Source organism: Anomaloglossus baeobatrachus, chromosome 5 (genome assembly GCF_048569485.1).
Source record: "Anomaloglossus baeobatrachus isolate aAnoBae1 chromosome 5, aAnoBae1.hap1, whole genome shotgun sequence".
Lineage (NCBI taxonomy): Eukaryota > Metazoa > Chordata > Amphibia > Anura > Aromobatidae > Anomaloglossus > Anomaloglossus baeobatrachus.
Window position 1 is genome coordinate 585743165 of NC_134357.1, and position 23181 is coordinate 585766345.

At 52.5% G+C, this 23181-nt stretch overlaps 1 protein-coding gene across 1 annotated transcript in view; it reads right to left on the reverse strand.

Annotated features, from left to right (window-relative positions):
* The window catches only part of LOC142312477 (uncharacterized), a 97384-nt gene extending 91851 nt beyond the window's left edge, over positions 1-5533 (reverse strand). The window contains exon 1 of the mRNA XM_075351423.1: positions 5470-5533. The gene's annotated coding sequence lies outside the window, so the exon portion shown is untranslated. The remainder of the gene's footprint in view (positions 1-5469) is intronic.
* Positions 5534-23181: the final 17648 nt, after the last annotated feature.

Here is a 23181-nt window from a genome sequence, read left to right on the forward strand (position 1 = left end):
TTTGGGAAGCAAGGTCTTCCACCTGGGCCCTCTTCTGTAGAAGATGATGAGGAAGGTGAAGAGACAGTAGAACCTGAGTCTTCCTCTGACTTCGATGATTTCTCTGAGTCTCGGTCCTGGGACACAACTTTTTTCAACCTCTTTGGGTTCTGGTTGAAACGGATCTTTAAAGGACTCCTTTACCTCAGCCTTGATTATAGCTCTGAGACTAGAGGTGAAGTCTGGGGTCTCCTCGCTAATAGTTTCCAAAATGCAATTCCTGCATAATTCTTTCTGTGTCCCAAGTGGTAACAGGGACTTACACAGAATGCTTTTTCTATATTTAGTTTCGGTCAACCTCTTCCGGAGTACTTCCTATGGGACATGGGAGGACAAAAAATAAGGGGGAACCCCAGTTAGCGGGATGAACTGAAGTCTACTTACCACTCCGCAGGAAAAAGGGAGGTACTGGATCGGGAGGCTGCACCAGGTCACCGGAACCAACAATCCGCAAATCCTTGGTCTTCTGGCTGGCACGGCTGCTGGAGCGGCTGCCACTCGGCTGTTGTCTGTAGCGCATTTGCTTCTGCTGTGGCTGGTCCTCCAATACTGGAGGAAGGCATAAGCACCTCTTTCCCCAGCCGCAGATCCTTTTATCCTTATGGCCGCCTCTGGATCTTTCTGCACAGGCGCCGCCATGTTCTGGACCCCAAACATGTGCAGATGCACAAACCGTTTACCTGAGTGTGACGTTATACGCCCGTGACTGCTGACGCCAGCACAACCTCTTGGAACTTCCTCTGGTATGATCGAACCGCCAGCCTCCTGAGGGCTGCATGGTGGGTGCGCAGTCCTGGACAGCATGTTGAGAGAATTCTCCTGCGCCCCTGGATCTTCGTCCGACGAGTTTGAACCACTGGCTGCACCTGTAGGCCTCCCCAATGTTTGTGCAGACCCAGACAGCGCCTGGGCAGAGGATTTTCCTGCACCCTACCATGTCCGCGCTCACTACCTCAGGGGACCACGGCCCTGGGGGAACGCTTTCGAGGTTTAGCTTTGACACCACAGCAGGTAAGGTGTTCTTCCAGTGTCGGTTCAAAAATAAATAAATACATTTTTATATAGTGCTAACATATTCCGCAGCACTTTACATACATTGGTCACACTGTCCCCATTGGTGCTCACAATCTAAATTCCCTATCAGTATGTCTTTGGAGTGTGGGAGGAAACCCAGACAAAACCCACACAAACACGGGGAGAACATACAAACTCCTTGTAGATGGTGTCCTTGGTAGGATTTGAACCCAGGACCCAAGCGCTGCAAGATTGCAGTGCTAACCACTGAGCCACCACAAGATTGCAGTGCTAACCACTGAGCCACCACAAGACTGCAGGGCTAACTACTGAGCCACCGTGCTTACACAGATGGACTCTGGGTCTCCCATCTTGGGACAGGAAACCAAACAGATTCGGTAGAGAGGTACTGCCCTTTTATTTCAGTCGGTTTCCTGTCCCAAGATGGGTGGACCTCTCTCTCTGGTGGTGCTGTCATGGGAAAAGGAAAATTCTTCTTACGGAGACACTCCTTAGTTGCCATGTCATACATGTCAAAGGCGAAACTGCGAGGTTTTTTTTTCTTTCAAAAATGTCACCGAATTTGGTTCATCTTTTTAGCACATTACGCGATAAAGCGAAAGGTGTCGTTCAGAAATACTAGTCAAATGACTATAGACACAGAAAAATAATAAAATGCACAAATGAAAAATTGCCCGATGCGAAGGGGCAAACACTGTTAAAAATGGGTGAAACACGAAGCATCAGAGAAAGTCGATTTTTTTCAAATGCAAAATTGGAAATGCTGGTGTTGCGGGCGGGGGCCAGTCCTCAGTAGAGGGGCTGCTCGAGATGCTCTGATCCGGGCGGTTGCTGTGGCTCGAATGGCAGCCGGACCCGGGCCTGGGCAGCGTTCTTTCGCCCGCAAGTGAAAAGGGGGATTCTATATACAGGGGGAGTTTTAGTCAGTGACGCCACCCGTGGGTTGCGGTAATGGCTGGTGACACCGCCGCTGCCTTGTTATGGGGTGCCCGGGGCTGATGGAGTGGGGCAGCAGGATGGTATCCCCTCCACGGGTAGGGGAGGTGTTGTCCCGGCGCCCAGGTGTTGGTGGGATGGAGTGATGTGGCACAGTCTGTGGGGTTGGACCGGATGATACCGGTGTGCTCGGGTCCCGCACACCGGATGACAGAACAGGGGCCCTTCCTCCTGCACTTAAGATTTGTGTCTCGTGTGTTGACTAGTCCGCATGAAACAGGGAAGTCCACTCCCGGTGTCTTTTCGGTGGGAGCTGTGGCCCGCGAGAACTGACCCGTGGGATCTTAACAGGCACTTGCAGACGCGCTATCCCCCTCATTGGACTTCCGGTTCGATCTATTTGGGCTGTAAGTAGGACTAGACTTGAGATCTTGCCCCCTGCTGGTTAATTAAAAAGGTGCTTGAAGCTGTCCTCGCCCTAGGGTCCAGGTACTCCAACTGTGCACGGCCTTCGGACCGGATCCTGCTGTCGGCACCGGCGGGCTACAACCCTGCCCTGGTCCACTTAAAGTCTCCCGCGACCGGCTCTCCGTCGCCTGTGGCCCTGCTCTGCTGTCTGCCACCTAGTCAGGTTAAGTAGTCTGGTAGTCCGGGGCTCCAATCCCTGACCACCACTTCACCGTCCTCTCAATTCAACTGTCTACCACTCTTCTCAGCTTCACTTCTAAGCTACACTCACTTGTTCCCTCCCGGGCGTCACCATCTGTGTCCCTATTGTTCGGGGGGGTGGGGGGGGGGGGCGGCTACGGTTTGATGGCTGGTGTTGGATACCTGTGTGTGGGATTTGTGTTGGAATGCCAAGGAAGAGGGAGTCCTGCACCTAGAAGATTTGTGCAGTCTCTGTGACAACCTGGTTTTACCAGGGCGTCACACTGGAAATCTCGGAGTGGTCCACGGGGACCGGAGAATTCCCGGGTGGGCCCCTCTGCAGGAATGGACCCCGACCCCTATATATGAGCAGTAGTTGGCACAATACACTTGATTCGCTATAAAGGATCCGATCATCATTTACCGAACTGTCCAGTGTATTCTTATATAGAAGCAGCGGGAAATATGTGACTGAGGGGAAGGGGACATCTGCCCGGAGCTGAGCAGCCCCCCAGAGTCAGTGTTACAGGAGGGGCTCTGCCATCCGAGGCCAACACTGACCGCGAGTGTGAGGAAAGTCTATAGAGAGCGTGACGGTGATAATAGTGTGTACAGCGCCGCGGAGTATGGAGGCGATATATAATAACCTGCACCTACCTCCACCTGCAGAGCCGCACACCAGATATATAATAACCTGCACCTACCTCCACCTGCAGAGCCGCACACTAGATATATAACACCCTGCACCTACCTCCACCTGCAGAGCCGCACACTAGATATATAATACCCTGCACCTACCTCCTCCTGCAGAGCCGCACACTAGATATATAATACCCTGCACCTACCTCCACCTGCAGAGCCGCACACTAGATATATAATACCCTGCACCTACCTCCACCTGCAGAGCCGCACACTAGATATATAATACCCTGCACCTACCTCCACCTGCAGAGCCGCACACTAGATATATAATAACCTGCACCTACCTCCACCTGCAGAGCCACACACTAGATATATAATAACTTGCACCTACCTCCACCTGCAGAGCCGCACACTAGATATATAATACCCTGCACCTACCTCCACCTGCAGAGCCGCACACTAGATATATAATACCCTGCACCTACCTCCACCTGCAGAGCCGCACACTAGATATATAATACCCTGCACCTACCTCCACCTGCAGAGCCGCACACTAGATATATAATACCCTGCACCTACCTCCACCTGCAGAGCCGCGCACTAGATATATAATACCCTGCACCTACCTCCACCTGCAGAGCCGCGCACTAGATATATAATACCCTGCACCTACCTCCACCTGCAGAGCCGCACACCAGATATATAATACCCTGCACCTACCTCCACCTGCAGAGCCGCACACTAGATATATAATACCCTGCACCTACCTCCACCTGCAGAGCCGCACACAGATATATAATACCCTGCACCTACCTCCACCTGCAGAGCCGCACACTAGATATATAATACCCTGCACCTACCTCCACCTGCAGAGCCGCACACTAGATATATAATACCCTGCACCTACGTCCACCTGCAGAGCCGCACACAGATATATAATAACCTGCACCTACCTCCACCTGCAGAGCCGCACACAGATATATAATACCCTGCACCTACCTCCTCCTGCAGAGCCGCACACTAGATATATAATACCCTGCACCTACCTCCACCTGCAGAGCCGCACACAGATATATAATACCCTGCACCTACCTCCACCTGCAGAGCCGCACACTAGATATATAATACCCTGCACCTACCTCCACCTGCAGAGCCGCACACTAGATATATAATACCCTGCACCTACCTCCACCTGCAGAGCCGCACACTAGATATATAATACCCTGCACCTACCTCCACCTGCAGAGCCGCACACTAGATATATAATACCCTGCACCTACCTCCACCTGCAGAGCCGCACACAGATATATAATACCCTGCACCTACCTCCACCTGCAGAGCCGCACACTAGATATATAATACCCTGCACCTACCTCCACCTGCAGAGCCACACACTAGATATATAATACCCTGCACCTACCTCCACCTGCAGAGCCGCACACTAGATATATAATAACCTGCACCTACCTCCACCTGCAGAGCCGCACACTAGATATATAATACCCTGCACCTACCTCCACCTGCAGAGCCGCACACTAGATATATAATACCCTGCACCTACCTCCACCTGCAGAGCCGCACACAGATATATAATACCCTGCACCTACCTCCACCTGCAGAGCCGCACACTAGATATATAATACCCTGCACCTACCTCCACCTGCAGCGCCGCACACTAGATATATAATACCCTGCACCTACCTCCACCTGCAGAGCCGCACACTAGATATATAATACCCTGCACCTACCTCCACCTGCAGAGCCGCACACAGATATATAATACCCTGCACCTACCTCCACCTGCAGAGCCGCACACTAGATATATAATACCCTGCACCTACCTCCACCTGCAGAGCCGCACACAGATATATAATACCCTGCACCTACCTCCACCTGCAGAGCCGCACACTAGATATATAATACCCTGCACCTACCTCCACCTGCAGAGCCGCACACTAGATATATAATACCCTGCACCTACCTCCACCTGCAGAGCCGCACACTAGATATATAATACCCTGCACCTACCTCCACCTGCAGAGCCGCACACTAGATATATAATACCCTGCACCTACCTCCACCTGCAGAGCCGCACACTAGATATATAATACCCTGCACCTACCTCCACCTGCAGAGCCGCACACTAGATATATAATACCCTGCACCTACCTCCACCTGCAGAGCCGCACACTAGATATATGGCTGCTCTGTGCTTACAGGACCTGTGATGATGTCACATGGAGGGGAGGAGTCAGGGGTCACATGATCAGCTCCTCAGTGTATGCAGGGCTCTGCTGTGCTGGGTGTCATGGTGCTGGATGAGGGGAAGTTTATGTGTGGGGTCAGGAGGGGTTTACAGTGTGGATGTAGCAGAGCCGCGTGTGTACGAGGTGTACGGAGCGGAGCCGTGTGTGTACGAGGTGTACGGAGCAGAGCCGTGTGTGTACGAGGTGTACGGAGCAGAGCCGTGTGTACGAGGTGTACGGAGCGGAGCCGTGTGTGTACGAGGTGTACGGAGCGGAGCCGTGTGTGTACGAGGTGTACGGAGCAGAGCCGCGTGTGTACGAGGTGTACGGAGCAGAGCCGTGTGTGTACGAGGTGTACGGAGCGGAGCCGTGTGTGTGTGTGTGTGTGAGGTGTACGGAGCGGAGCCGTGTGTGTACGAGGTGTACGGAGCGGAGCCGTCTGTGTGGTGTACGGAGCAGAGTCGTGTGTGTACGAGGTGTACGGAGCGGAGCCGTGTGTGTGTGTGAGGTGTACGGAGCGGAGCCGTGTGTGTGTGTGTGAGGTGTACGGAGCAAAGCCGTGTGTGTGTACGAGGTGTACGGAGCGGAGCCGTGTGTGTGTGTGAGGTGTACGGAGCAGAGCCGTGTGTGTACGAGGTATACGGAGCGGAGCCGTGTGTGTGTGTGTGTGTGAGGTGTACGGAGCAGAGTCGTGTGTGTACGGAGCGGAGCCGTGTGTGTACGAGGTGTACGGAGCGGAGCCGTGTGTGTGTATGAGGTGTACGGTGCAGAGTCGTGTGTGTATGAAGTGTACGGAGCAGGGTCGTGTGTGTACGAAGCGGAGCCATGTGTACGAGGTGTACGGAGCAGAGTCGTGTGTGTATGAGGTGTACGGAGGGGAGCGGTGTGTGTACGAGGTGTAAGGAGCGGAGCCGTGTGTGTGTGTAAGGTGTACGGAGCGGAGCCGTGTGTGTGTGTGAGGTGTACGGAGCAGAGTCGTGTGTGTACGAGGTGTACGGAGCAGAGGCGTGTGTGTACGAGGTGTACGGAGCAGAGTCGTGTGTGTATGAGGTGAACGGAGGAGAGCCGTGTGTGTGTGTGAGGTGTACAGAGCAGAGCCGTCTGTGTACGAGGTGTACGGAGCGGAGCCGCGTGTGTACGAGGTGTACAGAGCGGAGCCATGTGTGTGTGTGAGGTGTACGGAGCAGAGTCGTGTGTGTACGAGGTGTACGGAGCAGAGTCGTGTGTGTACGAGGTATACCAAGCAGAGTCGTATGTGTATGAGGTGTACGGAGGAGAGCCGTGTGTGTGTGTGAGGTGTTCGGAGCAAAGCCGTGTGTGTGTACGAGGTGTACGGAGCGCAGCCGTGTGTGTGTGTGTGAGGTGTACGGAGCAGAGCCGTGTGTGTACGAGGTATACGGAGCGGAGCCGTGTGTGTGTGTGAGGTGTACGGAGCAAAGTCGTGTGTGTATGAGGTGTACGGAGCAGAGTCGTGTGTGTACAGAGCGGAACCGTGTGTGTACGAGGTGTACGGAGCGGAGCCGTGTGTGTGTACGAGGTGTACGGAGCAAAGCCGTGTGTGTGTACGAGGTGTACGGAGCAAAGCCGTGTGTGTGTGTAAGGTGTACGGAGCAGAGCCGTGTGTGTACGAGGTGTACAGAGCGGAGCCGTGTGTGTACGAGGTGTACGGAGCGGAGCCGCGTGTGTACGAGGTGTACGGAGTGGAGCCTGTCATGATGTATTTTACCTTCTCACTGTATTTGCTGTAATGTCAGGATGTGATGTCACTTTCCTTTGGTTGTACTTACTGAACACTTTGAAATGTCTTGGGATGTAAGTAACCATACCTTCCCCCCATCTCCTGTGTCTCTGGGCCCATAATGCAATTATCTCTTGTCCACACAGCCAGGGGAACTTCTCATTGTTTCGTAAGCAGTGGATAACGCCAACTACACAAACCTGTAGACATCTCGGAGCCAACCTTCTAGAATCTGCTAGTGGGCCAAACCATTGCATAGACCCCTACCCTTGAGGGGCGGGCCCACGAGCTCAAACAATTCACTCCTGTTTCTAAATGCAGTTGGGAGTTGAGTTTTTGAAGAGGAAGGGAGCGAGATCTGAATCTGCGGACAGACCTCGCCGTCCAGTGGATTGTGTGGGATTTCTGGGACTCTGAAAAGGACTATTACGTTGTGATCTGGCACTTTGGATTATCGGGAGGTGCCCCCGAATCTGTTTTATTTGGACTTGTCGTGTGCTGTTCCTGTATTCCTGTTAGTAAACCTGTTGGATCATCCTCGGCCTGTTGTCTCTCTTTGCTCTGATGTACACCCCGTCACAAACTGGTGGCAGCGGCGGGATCAGAGCAGAAGAAATGGAGGACAACAGCCAATCGACGTCTGAAACCAGAACCTCAGGATACAGGAACTGGACTGTGGCGAGTCTACAAACAAAGGCCCGTGAATTAGGTGTCGGCTACAAAGGACTCTCTAAGGAGCAGCTAATTGAGGCATTGGAACACGCTTGCCTGCAAGATGGCACCGAGGAACAATTTCCACAGCAAGGGGAGCAAAGACGGGAGCCGGAGGTGAATACCCAAAAAAGTCAATGGGTTGTGTGGTACAAGGAAAAGATGGCACTGCTTGGAGATGAGGCCACCATAGAAGATAAGAGGGAGGCCATGCGTGGAGCTGAAGAGAAGGAGCGCAGGATGGAGGAGATGGCATTGCTGGATAAGCAGCTCGCTGTGGAAGCTGCGAGAGGTTCCAGACAGACTGTAACCCCAGCACCCATCATGAGGGAACTTCCCAGAGTGTCCCGCAAAGACTTCAAGCAGTTTAATGAGGCTGCTGGTGACATTGAGGGCTTCTTCCAGGACTTTGAGCATCAGTGTCGATTAATGGAAGTCCCAGAAAGGGAGCGCGTCCGGCATCTGGTTGGGCTCTTAGAGGGTGGAGCTGCTGCAGCCTATAGAGCTATGGACCCTCGGTGGAACTGTGAGTATGCGGATATTAAACAGACTATTCTAGAACATTATGCTGTAACGCCAGACACTTACAGGACTCAGTTCCGTACTCTAGCATGTGATGAGGAAGTGTCCTTCAAGATGTATGCCCACAAACTCAAACATCTGTGGCATCGTTGGTTGGAGGCAGAGGAGGCCTTAACCTTGGAGACCGTCCTCCAGGTCCTCCTAAAAGAGCAGTTTTACTTCAAGTGCCCCGCTGAGATCCGGGAATGGGTGCGTGAAAGGAGACCAGCCACTGTGGAGGAAGCTGCAGCTCTAGCTGATGAGGCTCTCACCATCAAGCCTCAGTGGAAAAAACTACTACCCAGTGAGAAAAAAAACACCAACCCCCCAACGCTGGTGGCCCCTGGTCCTTCTGGCCCCAATGTTCACCATCACCCTAGACCGTCAACTCATGGGGACCTTCGTGTGACTGTGCCTCGCATTACTCATGCTCCACCTTTGGGAATACGACGCGGAGGAAGAATCCCAGAGCGCAGATGTTATGGATGTGGGCAGCCTGGGCACATGCAATTCCAATGTCCAGGTGTTCGTAGACAGAACAGCTACAGACCGCCTTTGCCTGTTCATTACCTACAGACACCTTCACCAGGAGAGGAGCTGGCTTCTGTGCCTGATGACTTGCCAAGTGACTCAGATATCCTGGCTCCCCTACCCGGAGTCTATGGGGTGCGAGCTCCAGCCACCTGTTCTTCTGATCTTCAGGACAAACATCTACAGGAGGTCGTGCTGGATGGCCAAAAAGTTGTTGGCTTCCGTGACACTGGGGCTTTCCTCACCATAGCCGATCCCCGAGTAATTCAACCACAAGCAATTCAAAAGGGACCAGGAATTGCCATTGAACTGGCAGGAGGTACCCAGAGATATATTCCAAGAGCGAGTGTGACCCTGGATTATGGCTTTGGGGCAAAACAATGTGTGGTCGGTGTGATGAGCGGCCTCCCTGCAGACGTTCTTCTAGGAAATGATGTGGGGAATCTTCATTGCCACTTTGTCGGTGCGGTAACCAGAAGTCAAGCCAAGAGAGCAGCCCATGTGGACGTGTACAACCCATCCATGGAACTGAGGCCACCAGAACTGCCATTACAGCCGGTGAGTGATTCTTCTTGTGGGGATAATATGAATGTTACTTGGGATAAAGTTCAGTTTAGACAAGAAGTAGAGACTGACCCCACCCTTGCTAGTTTTAGAACTCGGGCTGAAATAGGGCAGCTAGGGGAAAACGGAGAAAGAATTATCAGAGAAAATGGACTTCTGTATCGGGTTGCCAATGCCGACTCCCTAGATAAGCCCTGGACTTATAGCAAACAGCTGATTGTTCCTCAGAAGTACAGAATTCCCCTATTACACCTGGCTCATGACATTCCTACGGCTGGCCATCAAGGCAAAACCCGCACCGAGAGACGATTGACTCAAACTTTTTATTGGCCGGGGATTTCCCAAGCAGTGGCGCATTTCTGCCGAACTTGTGACATATGTCAGCGTAGAGGGCGACCCGGAGATCACCCAAAGGCACCCCTGCAACCGCTCCCTATAATAGAAGAACCCTTTCAAAGAGTAGCTGTTGATATCATTGGACCTCTGGCTAAACCAAGTAAATCTGGAAAGCAGTACATTCTCACTGTTGTGGACTACGCCACCCGATATCCAGAAGCCGTGGCCTTGTCAAGTATCTCTGCAGCCAAGGTGGCCGAGGCCTTGGTTATTATTTTTACCAGAGTAGGATTCCCCAGTGAGATCTTGTCGGACCAAGGCTCCCAGTTTATGTCAGAGTTGGTCCAGTGTCTGTGGCGCACCTGTGGAGTACGAGCGATCCGAACGACCCCGTATCATCCCCAAACAAATGGACTTTGTGAACGATTCAACGGCACTCTGAAGAATATGCTGAGGGCCTTCACGGACCGAGATTCAGACTGGGAGAAGTACCTACCCCATCTCTTGTTTGCCTATCGGGAAGTTCCCCAGGAGTCCACTGGGTTCTCCCCCTTTGAACTACTCTATGGAAGAAAGGTCCGAGGACCCTTAACCCTGCTCAAGGAATACTGGGAGGGGCAAGTTGAAGATACAGGAACCCCTGTTGTCCCTTATGTCCTAAAGCTGCGAGAAACCTTGGCCCAACTTGCTAGTTTTGCACAGAGTCATTTGCGTATGGCTCAAACCAGACAGAAGACATGGTATGACCGTAACGCACGCTATCGGGAGTTTGTAGAAGGACAACAAGTCTTAATGATTGTTCCCCATCGGCAGAATAAACTGCAGACCACATGGGAGGGTCCCTTCCGGGTTCTCAGAAAACTGAATGATACCAATTACCTTCTTGCTTTAGATGATCAGGGGCTAAGGCAAAAGACTGTCCATGTGAATATGATTAAGGAGTACCATGACCGGAACATTCCAATGATAGCAAGCTGTCGGTTGGCTTCAGAAGATGGTCAAGAGGATGAGGACTCTCTACCTGATCTCGTGGAAGCAGCGAGAGCCCCATCCACTGTGGAACAGGTTCCCCTGGGAGATTACCTGGACTCCTTACAGAAAATCCAGATGCTGGAAGTGCTTCAACAGAGACGGGCTGCTTTCTCATCCCAACCAGGTCGAACCACCGTCACCCAACATCATGTGGACACTCAGGGCATCCGTCCCATACAACTGGCTCCTTACCGGGTACCTGAATCAGTTCGAAACACCATGCAGCACGAACTGGAGGAGATGTTACAGCTTGGGGTAATCCAGGCCTCCCATAGCCCTTGGGCCTCCCCTGTGGTGTTAGTACCCAAGAAGGATGGGAGTACTCGATTTTGTGTGGACTATCGGCGACTAAACGACCATACCGTCAGCGATCCTTACCCAATGCCTCGTATTGACGAACTTCTAGACCGACTGGCTGGGTCCCGATATGTCACTACCTTGGATCTCAGTAAGGGATACTGGCAGATCCCTCTAACGGACGAAGGGAGAGAACGGTCCGCTTTTATAACCCCCTTTGGTCTGTATGAATTTCTAAGCATGCCTTTTGGAATGAAAAATGCCCCGGCCACCTTCCAGAGAATGGTGGATCAAATCCTCCGGGGATGTGATGACTTTGCTTGTGCCTACTTGGATGATATCGCCGTCTTCAGCCACACATGGGAGGAACATCTGAATCAAGTAGCCATTATTTTGGACCTGATTCTTGCAGCCGGCCTAACTATTCGACCCGATAAATGCCAATTGGGGATGGGGGAAGTCCAGTACCTAGGACATAGAGTGGGAGGAGGGAAGCTCCGACCGGAGCCTGCCAAAATCCAGGCTATTAGAGACTGGCCTGTACCCCAAACTAAGAAACAAGTTATGGCTTTTCTGGGCACTGCCAGTTATTACCGAAAATTTGTTTCTCATTTCAGTACTGTGGCCAAGCCTCTTACCGACCTGACCAAGAAAACAATGCCACGGCTGGTGATCTGGACTCCAGCCTGTGATGAGGCTTTTAACCGGCTGAAGGATGCTTTGATCTGCGATCCTGTCCTGGCTGCTCCAGACTACAAGAGGAGATTCATTGTGCAAACGGATGCCTCTGCTTATGGACTGGGAGCTGTCCTCAGCCAGGTGAATGCAGCGGGGGACGAGCACCCCATCGCCTATCTCAGCCGGAAACTGCTGGACCGAGAAGTGGCCTATGCAACTGTTGAGAAGGAATGTCTGGCTGTAGTGTGGGCCCTTAAGAAACTACGGCCGTATCTGTATGGACGGGAATTCACTGTGGTTACTGATCACAATCCCCTCACCTGGCTGAACAGAGTCTCTAGGGACAATGGACGCTTACTGCGATGGAGCCTGGCTCTGCAGCCCTATAACTTTACCATACAATATAGAAGGGGCAGCCAACACCAAAATGCAGATGGACTGTCCAGGCAAGAGGAGCCTTGAGTCCTGTCAGCCATGCCTGCGTGTACTTAACCAGCGACCTGTAGAGGTCCCTAGTACGTACACAAGTTGGGAGGGGAAGGAATTGTCATGATGTATTTTACCTTCTCACTGTATTTGCTGTAATACTATGTCAGGATGTGATGTCACTTTCCTTTGGTTGTACTTACTGAACACTTTGAAATGTCTTGGGATGTAAGTAACCATACCTTCCCCCCATCTCCTGTGTCTCTGGGCCCATAATGCAATTATCTCTTGTCCACACAGCCAGGGGAACTTCTCATTGTTTCGTAAGCAGTGGATAACGCCAACTACACAAACCTGTAGACATCTCGGAGCCAACCTTCTAGAATCTTCTAGTGGGCCCAACCATTGCATAGACCCCTACCCTTGAGGGGCGGGCCCACGAGCTCAAACAATTCACTCCTGTTTCTAAATGCAGTTGGGAGTTGAGTTTTTGAAGAGGAAGGGAGCGAGATCTGAATCTGCGGACAGACCTCGCCGTCCAGTGGATTGTGTGGGATTTCTGGGACTCTGAAAAGGACTATTACGTTGTGATCTGGCACTTTGGATTATCGGGAGGTGCCCCCGAATCTGTTTTATTTGGACTTGTCGTGTGCTGTTCCTGTATTCCTGTTAGTAAACCTGTTGGATCATCCTCGGCCTGTTGTCTCTCTTTGCTCTGATGTACACCCCGTCACACCGTGTGTGTACGAGGTGTACGAAGCGGAGCCGTGTGTGTGTGTGTGTGTGTGTGAGGTGTACGGAGCAGAGCCGTGTGTGTACAAGGTGTACGGAGTGGAGCCGTGTGTGTACGAGGTGTACGGAGCGGATCCGTGTGTGTGTGTGAGGTGTACAGAGCAAAGCCGTGTGTGTGTATGAGGTGTACGGAGCGGAACCGTGTGTGTGTGTGAGGTGTACGGAGCAGAGCCGTGTGTGTACGAGGTATACGTGTCACGCTCCCCGGGTCCTTGGCTCCCCTTCCCGGGTCCTCTGTTCCGCTCCCCGGGTCCTCAGCCCCGCTCCCCGGCTCACCTGCCACGCTCCCCGCTCTCCAGCCTCCGGTGCCCGTCCTTCCCAGGCCCCCTGGTCTCCGATCCCGGCGCCCGACGGCTTCCCAGGCCCTAGCCGGCTCCCCTGCGTCCTCCTCTCAGCTTCCTTCCCTGGCTTCTGGCACCCGGGCCGCGCGCATGCGCATTAGGGCGCGCGCGCGCGGTCACTGACCCTTTCTTAAAGGGCCAGCGTCCATTAACAGGAAATGAGGCTAATCAGGTACAGGGTATAAAGGGGTTTATTGTCCAAGGGGGCGGGGCCTGATCTTCGTGTTTCCTAAGCTAGGAGTCAGGTCTCCTGGTGTCTCTGTGCATATACTCACCTCTCTCTCTTGTAGAGCCGTGCCTGCCTCGCCATTCAGTCCTGCCGTATCCTGAACCCCGAACGCTGTCCATCTGCCATCCTGACAGTCCGCACCATCCCGGATCCCTGCGGTGACTCGTCATCTCGCTCCAAAGGTTCCGGACCCCGCCTGACATCATCTCGGCTTCCGAACCTGAGCTGCGTCACCCGGACTACCACCCGTGACTCCGTGGTCCCAGGGACTTCTCCGCTATACTCGTGTGCACGGACTGTTCTGCTGTTTATAGTGTTCCAGCTACCGGACTCTTTACTACCATCTAGGAGTTCGGCCCAGTGGATCCACCTCCTGGGTCTGCCCGTCCACCTGGCCGTGACAGTAAGATCAGGCCATGGATCCCACTGCAGCACTAGCAGCCGTACAGGAGGAACTCCAACGCCAGCGTGAAGTCCAGACCCGCATGCTGCAATTCATGTCTTCTGTAGACGCTCGCCTGAACACGCTACAAGCGGCAGTTACGACTCCAACATCCCGGGCTTCCACTAGTCAATCCACGGATCCAGCTCCTGTGGCGACTTCTTCAGATACCACCAGACTTCGGTTGGCTTCACCACCCCGGTACGCCGGAGACCCCAAGACCTGCAGGGGATTCTTAAACCAATGCTCCCTCCATTTCACGCAGCTGCCGCATTTGTTTGCCTCCGACCAAGCCAAGGTCGCCTTCATCATGTCCCATCTAGAGGGTGAGGCACTGGCGTGGATGAACCCCTTGTGGGAGAAGGGGGATCCTGTGACCACGAACATCCAGGACTTCCTGCAGGCATTCCGTGGTACCTTTGATGAGCCCGGACGCGCCTCCGCGTCTGCTTCGTCTCTTCTCCGGTTACGTCAGGGGACTCTGACGGTGGGTCAATACGCGATCCGGTTTCGCACCCTGGCCTCAGAACTCGGGTGGAACAACGAGGCCCTAACCGCCGCCTTCTGGGAAGGACTCTCAGGGCGAATTAAAGACGAGCTGGCGGGTCGTGACGTACCGACCACCCTGGATGCCCTGATTGCCCTAGCGACTCGAGTGGACATTCGCTTTCAGGAGCGATCCAAGGAAGTGTCCCGTGAGAGACGTCCGGTACGGCATTCCTCTCCTCCGCAGAAACCCTCCGTACTTCAGTCATCGACAGCTGGGGCTCCCGTCCACGAGCCCATGCAGATCGACCGAGTGCATCAGTCTGAACAACGCCGAGCAGAGCGGCTCGCCAAGGGTCTCTGCTTTTACTGCGGTGAGGGCACACACCTGCTACGCTCCTGTCCAGAGAGGCCGGGAAACTCCAAAGCCTAGGGTTGGTAGGAGAGGCCACCCTAGGTGCTGGGACTCTCTCTGACCTGGTTACATGGACAGTGCAAGTGACAACGGGAGAGACGCGGTTCACGGCTGATGCCTACCTCGATTCCGGGGCAGCAGGCAATTTCATCCAGCAGGCCACGGTGGACAAGTACCGGGTGCCTGTTATTCCACTCGACAAGCCCCTAGTGATTGCCTCGGTGGATGGGAGACCCCTCTCTGACACCATCTCCTGGATCACCAGGCCGGTCGAACTGCGTATCGGTGCCCTTCACACCGAGAACATCGCTTTCTACGTCCTCCCACACATGTCCCACCAGATCCTGCTGAGACTTCCATGGTTGCGGACACACGAACCATCAGTTACCTGGGGCACTGGCGAAATCACCCGATGGGGCTCTTCGTGTCATGAGAGGTGCCTAAAGTCCATACAACCCATCCGACGACCTCCGGTTCCAGAGAACCTACCGGGGCTGCCCTCGGCCTATTGGTCCTTTGCAGATGTCTTTGATAAAAAGGAATCCGAGGTACTGCCGCCACATCGTCCATATGATTGTGCCATCGACCTGCTCCCAGGAACAACACCACCACGAGGACGGATATATCCTTTATCTCCAGCCGAAACAAGGGCCATGTCTGCTTACATCTCAGAGAGCCTGGCAAGGGGGTTCATTCGGAGATCCTCCTCTCCTGCTGGAGCAGGTTTCTTCTTTGTCAAGAAGAAAGAGGGCGACTTACGCCCATGCATAGACTACCGGGGTTTGAATCAAATCACCGTAAAAAACAAGTACCCTCTGCCGCTCATTCCCGAATTGTTTGACCGGCTTAGAGGAGCTCGTGTGTTCACCAAGCTGGATCTTCGGGGTGCTTACAATCTGGTACGCATCCGCTCTGGTGACGAATGGAAAACCGCGTTCAATACGCGCGATGGACATTATGAATACTGCGTGATGCCCTTCGGCCTGTGTAACGCTCCTGCCGTCTTTCAAGAACTGGTGAATGACGTGTTCCGGGACCTTCTCTACTTCTGTGTGGTAGTGTATCTAGATGACATCCTTGTCTTCTCTCCGGACCTCCAAACCCACAGAGAAAACGTACAGCTGGTTCTACAAAGACTGAGAGAGAATCGTCTGTACGCTAAGTATGAGAAGTGTGTCTTTGAGCAGTCTTCTCTCCCCTTTCTGGGGTACATCATCTCTGATACTGGACTGCAGATGGATCCCAAGAAGGTCTCCGCCATTCTCAACTGGCCTCCCCCTTCTGGACTGAAGGCAATCCAACGCTTCCTGGGATTCGCCAACTACTACCGCCAGTTTATCCCTCACTTCTCTGCCTTGACTGCTCCTCTCTCCGCTTTGACTAAGAAGGAGGCTAATCCAAAGGATTGGTCACCTGCGGCTGACGCCGCGTTTGGCTCTTTGAAGCGGGCTTTTGCTTCCTCTCCTGTACTCCACCGTCCGGAGTTAAACCGCCAGTTCACCTTGGAGGTGGATGCCTCCTCCTCAGGAGCCGGAGCAGTGCTCATGCAAAAGTCCTCCTCCGGGAAGATGGTGACTTGCGGATTCTTCTCCAAGGGCTTCTCAGCGCCTGAACGCAACTACACCATCGGTGACCGAGAGCTCTTGGCAGTCAAACTGGCTTTGGAGGAATGGCGCTACCTCCTGGAAGGGGCAGTGTACCCCGTGATTATTTACACGGACCACAAGAACTTGGAATACCTACGGTCCGCTCAGCCTCTGAACCCACGGCAAGCCAGGTGGTCCCTATTCTTTGCCAGGTTTGATTTCCAGCTTCACTTCCGACCCGCGGACAAGAATGTACGCGCTGATGCCTTGTCCAGGTCTTTCATGCCCATGGAGCAGGAGGAAGAGACTACCCAACCCATCATTTGTCCTAGTAAAATCATTCCGGTGGCCCCTGTCACCCTGGCCCAGATACCGCCCGGGAAGACCTACGTCTCCGAGGTAGACAGGGAAAAAGTGTTACACTGGGGTCATGCCTCGAAAACAGCCGGTCATGCTGGTCAGAAAAAGACATGGGGTGCGATTGTACGTCATTATTGGTGGCCATCCCTTCGCACGGACGTCGCTGCTTTTGTATCCGCCTGTTCCTCTTGTGCCAGGAACAAGACGCCCAAACACCTCCCATATGGCCGTCTTCTGCCTCTGCCGATACCCTCAGTTCCGTGGCAACACATAGCAATGGACTTTGTTACGGACTTGCCATTGTCCTCCGGACACACAGTCATATGGGTCGTGGTGGATCGGTTCTCTAAAATGGCCCATTTCGTCCCTATGGCTGGACTGCCCTCTGCTCAGGAACTCGCGGATGCTTATATACAACACATCTTCCGCTTGCATGGCTTTCCATTACACATCGTATCCGACAGAGGAACTCAGTTCACCTCCCGCTTCTGGAGAGCTCTCTGCAAACATCTGGGAGTGACTCTGGACTTTTCATCTGCATACCATCTGTCATGATGTATTTTACCTTCTCACTGTATTTGCTGTAATACTATGTCAGGATGTGATGTCACTTTCCTTTGGTTGTACTTACTGAACACTTTGAAATGTCTTGGGATGTAAGTAACCATACCTTCCACCCATCTCCTGTGTCTCTGGGCCCATAATGCAATTATCTCTTGTCCACACAGCCAGGGGAACTTCTCATTGTTTCGTAAGCAGTGGATAACGCCAACTACACAAACCTGTAGACATCTCGGAGCCAACCTTCTAGAATCTTCTAGTGGGCCCAACCATTGCATAGACCCCTACCCTTGAGGGGCGGGCCCACGAGCTCAAACAATTCACTCCTGTTTCTAAATGCAGTTGGGAGTTGAGTTTTTGAAGAGGAAGGGAGCGAGATCTGATTCTGCGGACAGACCTCGCCGTCCAGTGGATTGTGTGGGATTTCTGGGACTCTGAAAAGGACTATTACGTTGTGATCTGGCACTTTGGATTATCGGGAGGTGCCCCGAATCTGTTTTATTTGGACTTGTCGTGTGCTGTTCCTGTATTCCTGTTAGTAAACCTGTTGGATCATCCTCGGCCTGTTGTCTCTCTTTGCTCTGATGTACACCCCGTCACAAACTGGTGGCAGCGGCGGGATCAGAGCAGAAGAAATGGAGGACAACAGCCAATCGACGTCTGAAACCAGAACCTCAGGATACAGGAACTGGACTGTGGCGAGTCTACAAACAAAGGCCCGTGAATTAGGTGTCGGCTACAAAGGACTCTCTAAGGAGCAACTAATTGAGGCATTGGAACACGCTTGCCTGCAAGATGGCACCGAGGAACAATTTCCACAGCAAGGGGAGCAAAGACGGGAGCCGGAGGTGAATACCCAAAAAAGTCAATGGGTTGTGTGGTACAAGGAAAAGATGGCACTGCTTGGAGATGAGGCCACCATAGAAGATAAGAGGGAGGCCATGCGTGGAGCTGAAGAGAAGGAGCGCAGGATGGAGGAGATGGCATTGCTGGATAAGCAGCTCGCTGTGGAAGCCGCTAGAGGTTCCAGACAGACTGTAACCCCAGCACCCATCATGAGGGAACTTCCCAGAGTGTCCCGCAAAGACTTCAAGCAGTTTAATGAGGCTGCTGGTGACATTGAGGGCTTCTTCCAGGACTTTGAGCATCAGTGTCAATTAATGGAAGTCCCAGAAAGGGAGCGCGTCCGGCATCTGGTTGGGCTCTTAGAGGGTGGAGCTGCTGCAGCCTATAGAGCTATGGACCCTCGGTGGAACTGTGAGTATGCGGATATTAAACAGACTATTCTAGAACATTATGCTGTAACGCCAGACACTTACAGGACTCAGTTCCGTACTCTAGCATGTGATGAGGAAGTGTCCTTCAAGATGTATGCCCACAAACTCAAACATCTGTGGCATCGTTGGTTGGAGGCAGAGGAGGCCTTAACCTTGGAGACCGTCCTCCAGGTCCTCCTAAAAGAGCAGTTTTACTTCAAGTGCCCCGCTGAGATCCGGGAATGGGTGCGTGAAAGGAGACCAGCCACTGTGGAGGAAGCTGCAGCTCTAGCTGATGAGGCTCTCACCATCAAGCCTCAGTGGAAAAAACTACTACCCAGTGAGAAAAAAAACACCAACCCCCCAACGCTGGTGGCCCCTGGTCCTTCTGGCCCCAATGTTCACCATCACCCTAGACCGTCAACTCATGGGGACCTTCGTGTGACTGTGCCTCGCATTACTCATGCTCCACCTTTGGGAATACGACGCGGAGGAAGAATCCCAGAGCGCAGATGTTATGGATGTGGGCAGCCTGGGCACATGCAATTCCAATGTCCAGGTGTTCGTAGACAGAACAGCTACAGACCGCCTTTGCCTGTTCATTACCTACAGACACCTTCACCAGGAGAAGAGCTGGATTCTGTGCCTGATGACTTGCCAAGTGACTCAGATATCCTGGCTCCCCTACCCGGAGTCTATGGGGTGCGAGCTCCAGCCACCTGTTCTTCTGATCTTCAGGACAAACATCTACAGGAGGTCGTGCTGGATGGCCAAAAAGTTGTTGGCTTCCGTGACACTGGGGCTTTCCTCACCATAGCCGATCCCCGAGTAATTCAACCACAAGCAATTCAAAAGGGACCAGGAATTGCCATTGAACTGGCAGGAGGTACCCAGAGATATATTCCAAGAGCGAGTGTGACCCTGGATTATGGCTTTGGGGCAAAACAATGTGTGGTCGGTGTGATGAGCGGCCTCCCTGCAGACGTTCTTCTAGGAAATGATGTGGGGAATCTTCATTGCCACTTTGTCGGTGCGGTAACCAGAAGTCAAGCCAAGAGAGCAGCCCATGTGGACGTGTACAACCCATCCATGGAACTGAGGCCACCAGAACTGCCATTACAGCCGGTGAGTGATTCTTCTTGTGGGGATAATATGAATGTTACTTGGGATAAAGTTCAGTTTAGACAAGAAGTAGAGACTGACCCCACCCTTGCTAGTTTTAGAACTCGGGCTGAAATAGGGCAGCTAGGGGAAAACGGAGAAAGAATTATCAGAGAAAATGGACTTCTGTATCGGGTTGCCAATGCCGACTCCCTAGATAAGCCCTGGACTTATAGCAAACAGCTGATTGTTCCTCAGAAGTACAGAATTCCCCTATTACACCTGGCTCATGACATTCCTACGGCTGGCCATCAAGGCAAAACCCGCACCGAGAGACGATTGACTCAAACTTTTTATTGGCCGGGGATTTCCCAAGCAGTGGCGCATTTCTGCCGAACTTGTGACATATGTCAGCGTAGAGGGCGACCCGGAGATCACCCAAAGGCACCCCTGCAACCGCTCCCTATAATAGAAGAACCCTTTCAAAGAGTAGCTGTTGATATCATTGGACCTCTGGCTAAACCAAGTAAATCTGGAAAGCAGTACATTCTCACTGTTGTGGACTACGCCACCCGATATCCAGAAGCCGTGGCCTTGTCAAGTATCTCTGCAGCCAAGGTGGCCGAGGCCTTGGTTATTATTTTTACCAGAGTAGGATTCCCCAGTGAGATCTTGTCGGACCAAGGCTCCCAGTTTATGTCAGAGTTGGTCCAGTGTCTGTGGCGCACCTGTGGAGTACGAGCGATCCGAACGACCCCGTATCATCCCCAAACAAATGGACTTTGTGAACGATTCAACGGCACTCTGAAGAATATGCTGAGGGCCTTCACGGACCGAGATTCAGACTGGGAGAAGTACCTACCCCATCTCTTGTTTGCCTATCGGGAAGTTCCCCAGGAGTCCACTGGGTTCTCCCCCTTTGAACTACTCTATGGAAGAAAGGTCCGAGGACCCTTAACCCTGCTCAAGGAATACTGGGAGGGGCAAGTTGAAGATACAGGAACCCCTGTTGTCCCTTATGTCCTAAAGCTGCGAGAAACCTTGGCCCAACTTGCTAGTTTTGCACAGAGTCATTTGCGTATGGCTCAAACCAGACAGAAGACATGGTATGACCGTAACGCACGCTATCGGGAGTTTGTAGAAGGACAACAAGTCTTAATGATTGTTCCCCATCGGCAGAATAAACTGCAGACCACATGGGAGGGTCCCTTCCGGGTTCTCAGAAAACTGAATGATACCAATTACCTTCTTGCTTTAGATGATCAGGGGCTAAGGCAAAAGACTGTCCATGTGAATATGATTAAGGAGTACCATGACCGGAACATTCCAATGATAGCAAGCTGTCGGTTGGCTTCAGAAGATGGTCAAGAGGATGAGGACTCTCTACCTGATCTCGTGGAAGCAGCGAGAGCCCCATCCACTGTGGAACAGGTTCCCCTGGGAGATTACCTGGACTCCTTACAGAAAATCCAGATGCTGGAAGTGCTTCAACAGAGACGGGCTGCTTTCTCATCCCAACCAGGTCGAACCACCGTCACCCAACATCATGTGGACACTCAGGGCATCCGTCCCATACAACTGGCTCCTTACCGGGTACCTGAATCAGTTCGAAACACCATGCAGCACGAACTGGAGGAGATGTTACAGCTTGGGGTAATCCAGGCCTCCCATAGCCCTTGGGCCTCCCCTGTGGTGTTAGTACCCAAGAAGGATGGGAGTACTCGATTTTGTGTGGACTATCGGCGACTAAACGACCATACCGTCAGCGATCCTTACCCAATGCCTCGTATTGACGAACTTCTAGACCGACTGGCTGGGTCCCGATATGTCACTACCTTGGATCTCAGTAAGGGATACTGGCAGATCCCTCTAACGGATGAAGGGAGAGAACGGTCCGCTTTTATAACCCCCTTTGGTCTGTATGAATTTCTAAGCATGCCTTTTGGAATGAAAAATGCCCCGGCCACCTTCCAGAGAATGGTGGATCAGATCCTCCGGGGATGTGATGACTTTGCTTGTGCCTACTTGGATGATATCGCCGTCTTCAGCCACACATGGGAGGAACATCTGAATCAAGTAGCCATTATTTTGGACCTGATTCTTGCAGCCGGCCTAACTATTCGACCCGATAAATGCCAATTGGGGATGGGGGAAGTCCAGTACCTAGGACATAGAGTGGGAGGAGGGAAGCTCCGACCTGAGCCTGCCAAAATCCAGGCTATTAGAGACTGGCCTGTACCCCAAACTAAGAAACAAGTTATGGCTTTTCTGGGCACTGCCAGTTATTACCGAAAATTTGTTTCTCATTTCAGTACTGTGGCCAAGCCTCTTACCGACCTGACCAAGAAAACAATGCCCCGGCTGGTGATCTGGACTCCAGCCTGTGATGAGGCTTTTAACCGGCTGAAGGATGCTTTGATCTGCGATCCTGTCCTGGCTGCTCCAGACTACAAGAGGAGATTCATTGTGCAAACGGATGCCTCTGCTTATGGACTGGGAGCTGTCCTCAGCCAGGTGAATGCAGCTGGGGACGAGCACCCCATCGCCTATCTCAGCCGGAAACTGCTGGACCGAGAAGTGGCCTATGCAACTGTTGAGAAGGAATGTCTGGCTGTAGTGTGGGCCCTTAAGAAACTACGGCCGTATCTGTATGGACGGGAATTCACTGTGGTTACTGATCACAATCCCCTCACCTGGCTGAACAGAGTCTCTGGGGACAATGGACGCTTACTGCGATGGAGCCTGGCTTTGCAGCCCTATAACTTTACCATACAGTATAGAAGGGGCAGCCAACACCAAAATGCAGATGGACTGTCCAGGCAAGAGGAGCCTTGAGTCCTGTCAGCCATGCCTGCGTGTACTTAACCAGCGACCTGTAGAGGTCCCTAGTACGTACACAAGTTGGGAGGGGAAGGAATTGTCATGATGTATTTTACCTTCTCACTGTATTTGCTGTAATACTATGTCAGGATGTGATGTCACTTTCCTTTGGTTGTACTTACTGAACACTTTGAAATGTCTTGGGATGTAAGTAACCATACCTTCCCCCCATCTCCTGTGTCTCTGGGCCCATAATGCAATTATCTCTTGTCCACACAGCCAGGGGAACTTCTCATTGTTTCGTAAGCAGTGGATAACGCCAACTACACAAACCTGTAGATATCTCGGAGCCAACCTTCTAGAATCTTCTAG